Here is a 14,410-nt window from a genome sequence, read left to right as displayed (position 1 = left end):
CGAATTAAGCCGACACTTTGAGGGGCTTTTAAAATTTAAATAATGCATTGTTGCTGGACCCGTCGTTCGCTTTCTCCCGCCGCCAGTTATCCCATCACGAACGATGCTCGGACCACGTTTCTGGCTGTCGACCCTCGTTTCGCCGACTTTTTGGCACTTCTCGGTAAAGCACTGTCGGTACCGACATCGACGTGGCATCAGAAATTGTGTAATTTTCACAGAGAAAATGCGAAACAAACTGAAGAAAGTTTGCGGCCAAACAATCTGACACGGGCTGATGCAGCCTTCGAAATTAATTTTTCCTGATCCCGAACATTAAGATAAATTGGACACAATAATTCGTGATACTATTAAATTGAATTATCTAGCTGTTTTACAAATTGCACCTAGATTCACAAGCGAAAGAAAAATCGTTTGACCAATCGCGCGATAAATTAATAAGTAATTGGTGCATTCACATATTTTATTTTCAGTTATATCGCATTTTGTCTGATTACTTTTTAAACCTTTTAAAGTATAACTTTAGAATTTAAAAAGGATATTTACCTGAAATTATAGTTGGAGTAAAAATAAAATTGTATTTTAATGATATTTCGATAATGAATATTCGAGATTTTAAAAGACATTTATTGGAAAACTTTGAACTGGGAAATTTATTGGTATCATGTATAAACGTACATACAAGCGATAAAATGTGGATTTTTCTAATAAAATTTTATATTTGTTTTTTTGAAAACAATTTAAAAATGCATATAGGTATATTATACACACGTATACATACACATATACCTAAATTTAAATTATACTTAATATATTATAATGTTTCAAAGTTTTGCAGAATATCAAAATAACATTTTCAACGTGATATAAATGATATATAAGTAAAATAAAATTTTTAATTTGTAATGCAACAGATAATTCGCATAATTACTATTTTTATTACGATAAACTTCATATTCTAAATAAATTTAATTTATTTATTAATATATTTGTGACTAGAGTCATATTTATAATCTCAGGAGTTAGATACACGTAATATTGGAACTGCATTCACGCAATGTTAAACCCATTAAAATCTGCGAAAACAATTCCCTTTCATGGCTCCCCCTGGATTAAATTTTTAACTAATTACGTAACCAGCATTCACTGCCTGTTTTCCGTCTATCAAAGTTATAATTAAAATACCATATATATTTTATTAAAAATTCGTTACTATATATATATTTTTTTTTTATACAAAAGTTTATGCTATTTTTATTTTACGACTTTTTTGAACATTTCCAAGAGATTACGTTTCAAACTACATATATAATTGTTTTAATAAAAATAATTTAATAATAAACAACTGTACCCAGTTTTAATTTACAACGTTAACGAAATATTCCGTTCAGGTTGTAATTCGACCAAAGGTTTTTATATTGACAGAATACAAATCCTCCTTTTATGAAAATTATATATACCTTTACATTTTTGTTTATTACACAAAATATTCCTTCTTTCCAATTGTTGTATAACTCGTAAATATAAATATAAAAAATTAAAAAAATAAAAATAAATAAATGTTACAAAAATTAAACGCTTGTTGGTCGGAAAACAGTACAGTGTATGCCGCGAATGAGGAAGCCTCCGCTTTAATTAATAAGAGTATGATTGCTTGTCATACCGATCCCATTTATTATCAGCAGCAATCCATTTTCCATCGCTTAGCTTATTACCCCGTTTCACTAGACGACTATAAGCATCAATTGCAATTATTTTTAATGTCCTTACGGAAATATTAGTCATACGTCGTATCCTATAATGCGCCGTAATAATTGTAATTAAAGGGATCGTAACCGTCTAGGATGGTGTACTTCCTCGCTGAGAAGTTCCCACGCTGCGATCCTTGATACGACGAGATTGATACACATGACTGAGCTCGAAGAAAAGTGTACTGAGAAATATCACTGGCACGTAACAAAATATTTAGGTGTGTTAATAAAATTATTTTTATAAATGCATATCGTTAAAAAAAAAAGAAGTTCCAACATTTGTTGCAAGATAATTGTAATGTATTACTTATGTCTACGCATAAAAAATGAATTTACAAAGTTGTAAAGTATCCCCGCAAGTATGTAACATATATGCATATTTTACATTTTCTAATATTCCGCAACGCTTATATTTATAAATTTACATATAATACATATTACGTACTGATACAGTATTTAATTTTACAATACGCAAGCGAATAAAAATGAGTTACATAAATTTATAAAATTCGACTAAAACTATAAGTTCTCGTTGCACCTCGACGACAGCAGGTGACGATAATCAGCTCTTCCGTGATTATGATTATTGCCCGAAAGCCAATTTCGTGAACAAGGCTTTCTGAGCAACAATCAAAAGCATAAAGAGCTCCAGCGTGGACATTTGTAACGCAGAAGAGAGCGACTGCAGCAAAGAACTCGGATGGGTCCTGTAATTAAAACGCACCTCGATTAACGATAACAATTACGTCAATTGCGTTTTATTATCCGTTCCTCGCAGTAACTTTATTTCGGTGCGAGGCGGTCCGCGAACAAAACCGAAATTAATTTCAAAATCGCTCGCGTAAGTATCGCGTCAGTTATAATAGAACTTAAAAATCAATCACGCGGCAATGAAAGGCTTCACCGACGGTAGAAAAAAAAAAAAAGAAAAAAGAAAAAAAAAAACGAAGAAGATGGCAAAAACGAGCAGCCGAATGAAGAGGAGAGAATCGGAAGTAGCTGGAATACCGCGCGCTCGTCAATCTTTGCGAGGAAATGATTGAGACGAATGGATGGTAGGGCTAGCCGATCATAATTTTATTACATCGCACGTATCAGACGTCGAGATGAGGAGGAACTCCGGCAGCGATATCTTTTTTCCTCTCCTCCTCTCTATCTCTCCTTTGCCACCGCAATCTCTCAGCCGGTCGAGAGGCAATATTGGTAACTACGTTTCACGTCCAATTTTAAATCGATGCTTCACTTGAAAAGTAAATCCTTTTCCACTTTGCCGAACTTTTTTCCCCGCAGATTTCCACTTACCTGATTTTTCATCTTTCGGAAAAGAGATTCTCGCTTCCCCGAAGCCGGAACGCAGCTTTTACCGTTCTAAGATTTGAAAGAAATACAAGTGTATAGAAGAAAATATGAGATAATGTAAATATGAATATAAGATAAAATGTATTATAGTATATGTGACACAAACGTTTAATCTTTTTTTTTTTTATTTGACGAATATTTATTAATAAAATTGCAAGACATACTATTTTTAAAGAACTGGTCAATAGGCTAAAAAAAAAAGAAAAGAACAAACAATATTTTAGATAAAGAAATTATTTGCAATCGTGATTCATTGTGTGTCACAATAATGTTCTAACAAATCGCTTGATTCCGACGAAGCATTATGCGCGAAAGACGCTGGCTTAGCAAAAAGACAGCAAAGGCGAAGCAGAGAACGGGACGTTAAGAGCGATAGAATACTCAATATGCAATTTATGCCTCGTGTCATTTGTACGCATCGAGTTGCGGCGTACAATTCAATGTTTCTGCACGATTCGATAACGTCTGATGGGATAAGCGCGTATGACCGACAACTATCCTAACGTAGCGTTGTAATCAATTTGACAGGAGATCGCATGAGGTATCGCAAACGTTTAGGGAAATGGCCGGCTGTTTGTTTAACGCTTTCCCCGAACAATGACAAAAGCGTTCTCGTGTATCGATGAATTATCTCGTCGGACGAGAACCGTTATACGCCCGCTATACGTTGCACGTGCGCCGATATAGAGACATGTGTGTATCGAATGCGTAGAAAGCATCAGTTTTCCATCGACGCAAAATTCTATCTCGATTACAGCTTTCGGGTATTGCGAAAACGCCCGCGCGATCCGCGGGAGCCACAATATTAGTCCGTTTGCGGTTTCCCCTTGTTGAATACACGTACAACATCCTCGCGTATCTCTGATCGAAATTGCTACATTTTCGCGTGATTTCTTTTTTCTTCGTAGTTCGTAATTTTGGGGTCTCTTAAAAAATAGCGCGCGTGGTTTCTTCTAATTATTATAAAAGTAAACTGTTTAAAAATCTGTAAAAGAAAAACAAATTCCGTGGCGATATTCGTTTTAGCCGCGGGTCAGCTATCGGAAGTAACGCGAGGTATGTAAATGGCAAAACATCGCGATTGTGCAGCGCGATCAAGAGTTCGACGAGGCTCGAACGGGGAAGATTGAAATTTGTCGGAGGTTGCAGTTTTTTTGTGATTATCAGCGAACCTTTACGAGGCAATACCAAGTGCTTGTATCAGCGATCCGCCTGGCATAATAGGTAATACATTCCCTCGGGTAGTTAATTAATTCCCGGCCGATGGATCTCAGTGAATTTTCCGCGATAGAATTCGAATACGGTTCGCGTTCGAGTAGGAAAAAAAAAAAAAAAAACAATTTATCCCGATAAACTAGGGTGGATGTGGAATGTAGATTAGACAATATTTTACGTGATTGCAGTAGCGCTATTATATTTGAATAAGACAGTTATTTGAGGAGAAACGCCGTCTTGCCGCGGGCGAATGTGTCGGTCATGTTTGCCCCAGAGCAATGCGCAACATGCAACAGGTATCTTACAGCTTTCTGCAATCTACCACTGTCAAGTTCTCCACTTTCATCTCGCGATGGTTTTGAAAAACGGTCCGTTTTCTTATCACATAAGCGTTTCATGCATTCGCAGCGTGCAATTTCATTTAGCTTTGCGTCTAAAAGCGCTACACAATTTGCATCTAACAATAAGTACAATAACAATAAACTGCAAGCATGCGATCGAAATAAGGTCCATTGTTAGTAAAATGTGCGATGAGAACAACTCGAAAACGAGAAACCAGACGAACGTATTGTCAGAGATAAAACACTCCCGTGTGCTTCGAATATTAAATAATAATTAATTTTATTACGTACATTTACACAAATAAATATAATTGCGGGAAGAAAAGAATATTCAATAACATAAAAAAAAAAATTGTAATTTACAAAGACCGATCGTATCGAGAGATTTTCAAACTTAAAAAGCTTAAGAAATGTCAATTGCGTCAAGAATCAGTAGTGATTTAAAATTAAAACATACGGGATCACGATCAGCATAAAGAGTGGATAAAAATATTATTCAAATAAAGCGAAATTAAATAATTCCAAGACAAGCGTTAGTCGTCAATTTAATGTTAGGAAACGCGGTGTGGTTCAGGTTTCTCGAAGCCTAGTTTCTCGAGGATTGTAAATGTATGGGAGCTGCGAGTGCGGATCGAAGGCTGAAACGTTGGCTTAACCACGAGGCAAAAGAGGAACGTTGGGCAAGAGGGAACGCGAGGCTGTAGCCCGTGAGCGAAACGACGACGTGTCAGTCAGCTACCGGTGCACTTTACCTGGTAACAGAACTGGATCTCCTTCGCGCAGCACCTCGTGACTGGGAGCCGGAAGCGGAAGTGAAGGACTACGATCGCCGCCGAAGTCCGGGACTCGAATGACGTAACGTCGGACCATCGCGGAAGGGTTGCAGGTGGCTAAAGGGTAGGGATCGACGGTGCTCCACGGCTGGTGGGGGCAGCAAGGGATTCTGCGCGATCGTCGACGCCGGCGTCGCGACGCCGCGCGATCCCTCCGCCGTGTCTCCACTCTTCCCCCGCACTCCCGGTCCCGTCGCCCCGTCAAATATACACGTACCCCATCAGGTATTCCCGATCTCTTGTAATTTGACAATTGGCCGACGTCGGGTGCCACGTCAGTCAGCCAGTTAGTCAGTCAGTCGCTTGCGCGCGTTTTAATGCCGGGGTCGTCGCACTCCGGAGATCGGCACGAAGCACGCTGGCTGATTTATTTTATTAATTAGGCGACACATACACACATGCCGAGACCGCCGTCGATCCGTCGCAGGATCTCTCTACGTATTTTGCAAGGGAGTTAATCGCATTAGGCAAGATACCGGAGGTTTTTTTTTTCTTCTCCTTTTCTTCGACGTGACATTTTCTCGACGTGGTCACGGTCGAAGATATAATACGTAAGAAAGTAGTCATTTCGTCGGATTTTTAGATGGGTTTTTTTTTTGTTTTATCAGAAATAATGTTTTGTATATTTGCGAGTTTCTCTTTGTTATCCGCGATTACGACGCGGAGCGACATTGACGCATATAACTGGATTTATGCAATATAGGAAAATGAAAGATTCTGGCAGTTCTCGATTCGAAACTAAAGATAGAATAAATTTGCCGCACTCCAAATAGATTTTTTAAACGTCACGGGAAGAACATACATAATTAAATCGGCTTCCAAAGTATGGAATTTAGTGACATTTTATTGGATTTTAAATTACCGCGTAAAAACACATCATATAATGTAATGAAGGATCGTTAGCGTTGCGGTATAAAAGCGTAACGTCAAATTGATGAAATGACGTCTCCGTCAGCCTGAAAAATATTACGTTCTAAATATATATCAACGTCTAACTTTTGCCGATTCATTTGCATATCCTCGTTTAGATTTTTTCTTTTTTTTTTTTTTCTCCCTCGGAACTGACCTTTATTTCAACTCATTACTTAAAATTTATAACTTCCAGCTGCGGTTCGACGTCCTGACGAGAAACTCGTCTCGATACGCGGGTCGCTTCTAATTTCGCAGCATCCAGCGCGAGCTCGAGCGCGATGTTATTGCGGAAGTGCCGCTCGCGCAGAAGTTTAATTCCTGCCATTGGCTTCGAGGCAAAATTGACTTTGACGAATGATAGTTGCCCGCCGCGGGCTGTATCGAGAATGCTGTGACGTTAATGCGAAGTTGATGCTCGATAAGCCGATCTCCGTGGATATTTAATTTGCACGTTGTAAGCGAACGAGTCGCGCGGCACCCGCGCGCGCAAGCCAGATCGAAAGAATTAACTTTGTCAAGCTGATTTCCGGTACTTTTTTTTTTTTTCAATAGCGCTGAGGTAATGGTATTAGTAAGCGAAATCGCGGCGCCGCTTTTCAAAACTCATCGCGGCAAATAAGCGCCAAAAAGTGCTTTCAGGAGAAGATTGATTGCATCGACAGGTACTCGCGGATTAGAGTGAGGCGCATTATCGAGTTATCGATGTAAACGCCAAGAATATTTTTCATACGTGATACTTTCCGTTATCTCTCGCACTTTGTACCTGTATATTCTTCCTTTACGGCCGCGGCGGCCCTGCATTTTCAAAATGTACCAGATTTCGTAAGCCGTGAATGCGCCGTCGTTGCTTATCGCGCACCGCGATACACTCTCTCTCGTGCCATTCATTCCGCGAAAGAGTAAAAACTGATCCCCGCTTCGATAGAACGTGCATCTGCTTTCCTGCGGTTGTTATTACTCCCGACTTATTAAGCCGCGCTGAATTAATAGCATTACGCATTCGTGAAATATTGCTAATTACGCTACATAAATATGAAACAGGTACGTAAATAACTACCATCTGAGATAAGTATTACTAAAGATGAGATTTCTCTCTCAGTGAAACTCGGCAAAGTATTACATTCCTGATTTATCGCGCAAAACCTTCCGTAGAAGTATGTGGAGTGCTTCGAAATAAAAGTAATTCACACAATCTGTTTAATAACGATTTCACATACGTACACGACGAGATTAAAAAAAAAAAAAAAATATGTATATAGCATTGCTAATATAAATAAAAAAAATAGATTTGTCATAAAAATGTCAATTTGTGACAGATAGATGAAGCATCTGTCAGATCGCAATTATTTGAAAAGCCGTTGCTTTTCTGAGGCAGCATCTCATTAGAAAAAAAAAAAAAAAATTAACAAAACGTCAGCTGGCGACGAATTAAGAAAATGCAAATAATCAGATTGCCGGTCGAAACGCTAATTGATATACAAATGTTCATGTCGGTAATCTCGTAATTATACCGGTTTACTTTTTTTCTTTCAAGTGGCAATAAAAACGTCATAGAAGCAAATTAAGTCCCATCGAGAGTCCTGCGATCTCGATCTCCCTCTTATTTTAATGAGTTTCTAGGATGCGCGCATACGTCGTTCAAACGCATTTGTCAAGTCTCGCGTTTGCTACTCGGACCAAAAGACTCCGGGCATTCGCGCTCGATATCGCTCGATGTCGCTTGATCGAATGAAATTTTCACGCCGGCTCATCTCTCCAACGTCGAGGGGGAAAAGTGCATTCGCGCGAACACAGCGGGGATGTGTAGTAGATGCGCGATATCCTCGGCGCCGGATACTAATTCGCTTTCGTTAATTAGTGCCCGCTCGAAAACGGAAGACGCGGCTACATTATGCAAGATCCTCGGATTCGCGATCGCGTCGCAAGTCGGATTAAGCGCGTTACGCGAAGCGGCGCGTTAAACATTCAACATCGCTCGATCGATCTGGACGGCGAAGCGCGGCACCGAGGATTATAAATAGGAAAAAGCGTCGTTGCATATAATGTTGCGATCTCGAGAATTTAATTAAGATGCTTTTGTAACGTGCTCCACTTTGCAAAAACGGTCGATTGCTTCGTTCTTCCCGAGAAGACGTTTCCAATACGCGGGAATCGCGGAACGTCGCAGTTGCAAATTATATCCTACCCTTTTAGATGCAATTTCATATCGGACTCGATCTTAATATATATGTACTAGGAAAAGCATCAAGCACCGGAGAAGCAACTCACTGTTAAGGATCAATTTTTTTTTATCTTTGCCGTTTCTAAAACTCAATTTTGTGGTTAAAAAATTAGAGGCGCGTAAAATTTTTTTTTTTTTCTAAATAATTATTGAGATCTGAATGTCTCACGTCGCATGACGGACGCTGCCAATTTTTAACGCACGGTTCCTCTCAATTTATACGCTTTTAAATTTAGCTCACAAAAAATCCTATTTAGTTCAACTATCAAATCGGCGATTTTGTGGTTCGATTTAATTTTAATATTTATTTAATATTTCCAGGCAAAGACGGTCTTCGCGATTTTCGAGATCGAAGACGATCTGGATGTGAGTACTGTCTTTGTCTAGACATACTAATTAAATATTACAATTAAATCGAACGAGAGTAAAGAATAGATAAGCGCGGGAGGGCGGGGGAGGCGGGGGGACGGGGTGAGAGCGAGCGCGAGCCTACGTGCCGCGAGCTAGGCATATTCCCCCACTACTCCCACTCTCGCTTTGTCCTTCTCTAGCGGTCGCGCGGCACACACGTACGTACACTCTACGCAACGACCGCGTGTTCGTGCCGAATTTGCGTTCAACGAAAGCCTCGCGATACGAGAATTATCTTCTCTCTATTCTCCGTGTGAGAAGAGCACGCGTAATTAAGTCTTCTTTCCTTAAAGTACGCACTACTTACGCAGCGACCACATGTTCGTGCCGTGTCGGTCGTTTCGGGAGTTCCGTATTCGGACGTAATTTTTTGGCGTGGCTTTATTTTAAACGCGAGTGCAATATTATTTTCGCGATTGTAATCACGGTCGGGGTGTTCGCGAGTGTCCAGTGCGCGGAAGGATGGCTCGACACGTGCCATCTGAGAGGAGGAGCAGGCCCGGGATGGGCATCATACATCGGCGGAGCAACTTTTAAGTAAGCATGAATTTTTTAAAATTAAATCTTTATTGAAAAAAAAATTTTTACCTTTTTTTTTTATTAATCTTATTAGATTACATGCACGTCTACATTAATATTTTTCTTTTTATGTTACAGTCACCGGCAGAACTTTACAACTCCGCTGATGCAGATTGGTAAGTCACATGATTTTTTTCTTTCGTAGTTTGCAATTTGGGCCTTTCAAAAATTGTGTGAGCGTAGCGCGCACATAACTCCTAGTATATAGATATTATGTATGTCTTCTTATATCGTTTATATCTGCAAGCTGCACGTTTTAAAATATGAAATAAAATATAGTATGTTACATCGCAAACGTCTTATATAAATATGACAGGTTTTAAGTACGACGTTAATAAGAACTTCTTCTTCGTGCCGCCTGTCTTTTAAATTTACATGACATCACGTTTGCATTAAATGTCACGCATTAGATTACGTTCTTTCCACCGTGAATACCCGATCGCGAATCTTCCCGGGACGCGGCCGAAGTTCAACGATCTCTCGGATTCCTATTATCCGCCGCAGAAAATTAGATACTGAAGTACAGGGATATACTATAACCAGCTCGAGGAAGATGGTTAGCTCCGGCGCAATCAGAAAAATAATCGCGCCTCGTGAGTTTCGCGAAATAAAAATCATAATCGAAAATACGAAAACGTTACATTAATATTTTTATTGCCACATTATATAAATAATAAATTCACAACCGTACGATAATTCCTTTTCAAACTCGTCTTAACTTTCTTAATTAATAACCGCTCCGGCTCAAAAAAAAAAAAAAAAAAATCGCGTATTAATTAATTTCGACAGATTCGCTAAAGGATATCTGCCGAGATTCATTACTCGTAGAAACGCGTTAAGATATATCATCGTCGCAGCTGTATTCAGAAACTATCACATCATTCCGCCAAGCAACAGCCACCTGTGCACCAACATGCATCGCCGGGGATTATAAATCTAAAACGCCGACCGCGCGCACAGATCGGAGGATCTTCCGGAACGTGATAGAAAAAAAAAGAAAAAAAAAATTGAAAATGCGACCGGCGAATAGTATCATCGTGCCATTGTATCGTCTCCTGCGCGTCGCATTCCGCAATTGCAGCCGCGACTTCGAACGCATCCCAACACGCGATCTCGCCGAGCTCGCTACTCTGCGCTGGAGATTTATCTCCGTTTCGACGAAGCGTCGTCATTACTCGTGTCATATTCTCGTTACTTTTTCTACGAAAGCATAAAAGTCCGGTCGGAATTGTTTATTAGCGCGCTATTGTTCTCCAAACAGTCGTCCGCTCTCGCAAACGACTCGCTGCGACTAGGTGCATTGCCCTTCCTGCGCCGTCGATAATGATTACTCAACGACCGGGTCCAGGTTCCCCGGCCGGTCGGTTCTACAAAGGGCGCGCATCGAAGATTGCGATCCAAGGTCACATAAGGAAGAATCGTGAGTAATCTAACCGGCGTGGTCAATGACACGTTATGCAACGCGGCCGTAATGACGACGAATAGCTTTGTCTCGGCGATTCGTCCTCTTCCTTGTTCCTCACGAGAATGTACTCGCCCCCGCGGAACACAAAGTATTACGTGAAAGCGTTAGGTTCTTGACATCGACCGGATACTCTTTATACGATATAAATACGCAAGAATAAAATCGTCAAACAAAATAATAATTTATTAAAATATTAATGAAATAAAAATAAAATTATTTTAAAAGATCGAACGTTTAAACAATTTTTTTATAATTTAAAATACATTTTTTTAAGTAAAATTATTCTCTTCCGTAATACATAGAATTCGCGTTAATAAAAATAAATCTAAAGGCAAATAGTCTAGAAAGAGGCAAATACGAATCGCACGGGAAAATGTTTGTTCTTAGAGAGACAAGCCGGGGATACAATGACAAAATCTACCCTGCTTTTTCAGACGCGCAATCCCGTGTGTATAGTGCTTTTAGATTTGTCCCCGCGATGAGACACGAGTTTTTTACCCTCGAAAATCCGGCGTATCGACTAGCAACGGTGCTGAGAATTCCGCACGTGCTCGGCTCTACACTCGAGGAGGAGAGTCCTCGACGGAGACGAACGGTAGAAAATGAGAGGAGAAAAACGCGAGGGAAAGAAAAAAAAAAAAATTAAACGAATGTAACATTCGCGACGTGCCCGAAGTGAATTTATTTCACGAATAGCATCGAGTGAAAAGACTGATCGAACTCCTATGAAACTCCCGACAAATTTCTTCCGAGTATTAACGCAACGTCGTGAAAGTTTTCTAGTATCATTCCTGGCAATTTAATATTCACTTGAGAGCTTTGTAAAAAAAAAAAAAAAAAATATATAATAATAATAAATAAGAAAAAAAAAGCAGAACTTAATCGTTCATATTGCCCGCTTCATACGAAAAGAATTATAAATTTTATTGTCTGATATCTTTAACAATAGCGTTTTACACACGTACGTCACACGTTGTATTAATCCTTGCAAGATCCATTAGGATGATTGGGGTGGGTATATATTTTAATTAAATTCTCGAGCAAAACTTTGAAGGATTCGCTGAGATTATCTCGTCTAATATAACATTTTAACGTGATTAGACGTACGACTTGAATACACGTGCGCGCCGCTTCTAAACGCGAAGTACATATTTTTCTAAAGCGTACCGCGAGAACATTTATATCTACGTAGGTATCTTACGCAACGTTACGTTGACAAATTTATCACTATCGTGCATCATTAGTGGCATCGTTATTTAGATTCGCCTATAAGTGTCTCCGAATTCGCGTTCGTCCTAGGCAACGGTGTCTTTCTCCCGCCGCGAGAGAAATGTAACTTTAATCGCGCCACGGCTAAGTATTTTATTTCATCGGCAAGTGGATGTGACCGCGGCGGTGAATAGGCGACGACTGACAGTGACAGATTCGTTCCCGGTTCTAAGCAGCTTAGAGTTCCCGGCACCGTACAGTTCCATCATCATCGAGTGCCCTTAATTGCCAACACCGGTGTTCCCGTGCCGGTAGAGAGCGAGCGGAGGTAGCGCGAGCGCGTTTGAACTTGAAACTGTACGGCGGCCCTGAGACGCAAATCATGCTCACCTCGAATAAACTTTAAGCAGCTGTTACGTTCCGCCTGTACAACGTGATTCTATTTAAGTCGTATCGCCATTGAGCAGTGACGTAATAAAATCAGATTAAATATTTTAGCGAGCTAGCGCCAAGCGAAAACAAAATGCTGTATCTTATTTCGAGGTTCTAGAAAAACTAATTAAATCGACGATCAGCGAACGATCCCTGAAAAGTTCGAAGCCAAATTACAGGCAGATAAAAGTTTATCGTCGAAAATCGTCGAGAAATGTAAAAGCTCGTGATCGCGAATAGCCACCGAAAGTATTACAAACGCGCGTTCCTATATCCGAGAAAAATAGGTGTACAAATCAACGCGCGTGCATTGAGAAAAATGTAGGAACAGGCGTGGAAACTAGGAAATAAAAAAGCTACGTACACCCTGAGCAACTTCACCTGATGCTGTTTGCGCAGCTGTAACGTTTCGAGTACCTTTCATCGTTTGAAACTCTTCAAACAACTTCGACCTTTCTATTAATAAAAGCGCTGTAGTAACTCTCGTACATCAAACGCACCGGATATAGACGCACTTCGGATGTAAATGCATTGTAGATAGAATTATCCTCGCGTAATCAAGAAACCGACATTTCATCGTATTCGGACCATATTGAGTAAAAATTGCGTACCGATGTAGATTATGTTAAAAGTATCGCTGACAAAAAAAAAAGAAAAAAAAGAAAAAAAAAAAGAAAAAAGAAAAACGAGCCGTGACTCATGAGAAAAAATAATTTAGCCTCCCATTGCTTTATTACAATAAATTTTCGCGGTGGAATTTATGGCATAGGTACATCGCGCAGAACTTCATTTAACTTTCTTAATTGGCCATCATCCTACTTCTTCGAGCAGCGAGAAGTTGGATCATTAACAGAGGGACGAAAGCAAACTGGGCGTATGGTAAAAAGAATTTTGTGCGCGCATCAGTAATTCAAGAAGCCACGCCGTGTAATCTGCAACGATCGATAACTGGTAATTTGTTGGACCGCGGTGCATGATATCAGTCATGAGATTAAAGCAAATTGGATAATTTACACATCGAACACTTTAATTTAATCTCTCAAGTCATCGCGCCGACATTTGAAAATGGTAAATAATTAAGCGAGGTGAAAATGTCTGAGATAAGGTAAACGGGAACAGATTTGCATCTCTATCAAGATATTAAATTTCCATAAATTCTACAAGGCGACACGATCTTTTTTACACGCCATTCTTCATACTTTCAACTTTCGATGCCGAGGTATTGCATAAGTAAAGAACAAAAATTCTTTTTATTATTTTTTTCTTTTTTTTTACTCGACAGGATTAAAAAGATTTAATACTTAATATCGCAGCGATATGAAATTACTTGGCGGTTATTTATCGAGCGATTCGACATACTCGTGTATTAATTCCGAAGACTGCCGTCCGTATGTTAAGAGATAACTGATACGAGTCATCTTTCAGCCGGCTGAAAATCGGAGCGAGCCGCGTAATTTCTCGGCCGTCGTGGTTGAAAACTTTCTTCTGATCATACTTCCGCGGCACAGCGAGAAAAGTTGCGTCGTTAACGGAGGTAGGAAAACCGACGGCGGGATAAAAAGAGACCCCGTAGGGCCCACCAAGACCGTGAAGCATTAAAGCGCTATTACAAGGTAGTGCGCGCTCACTCGCGCGAGAAAGGGAGGCAGAAGGAGAGACGCGCTACGCTTATACACGGTGAT

Source organism: Cardiocondyla obscurior, linkage group LG15, assembly GCF_019399895.1.
Source record: "Cardiocondyla obscurior isolate alpha-2009 linkage group LG15, Cobs3.1, whole genome shotgun sequence".
In the NCBI taxonomy this organism is placed as follows: domain Eukaryota; kingdom Metazoa; phylum Arthropoda; class Insecta; order Hymenoptera; family Formicidae; genus Cardiocondyla; species Cardiocondyla obscurior.
The sequence above is the reverse complement of the archived record's forward strand: the minus strand, read 5'-3'. Positions refer to the sequence as shown.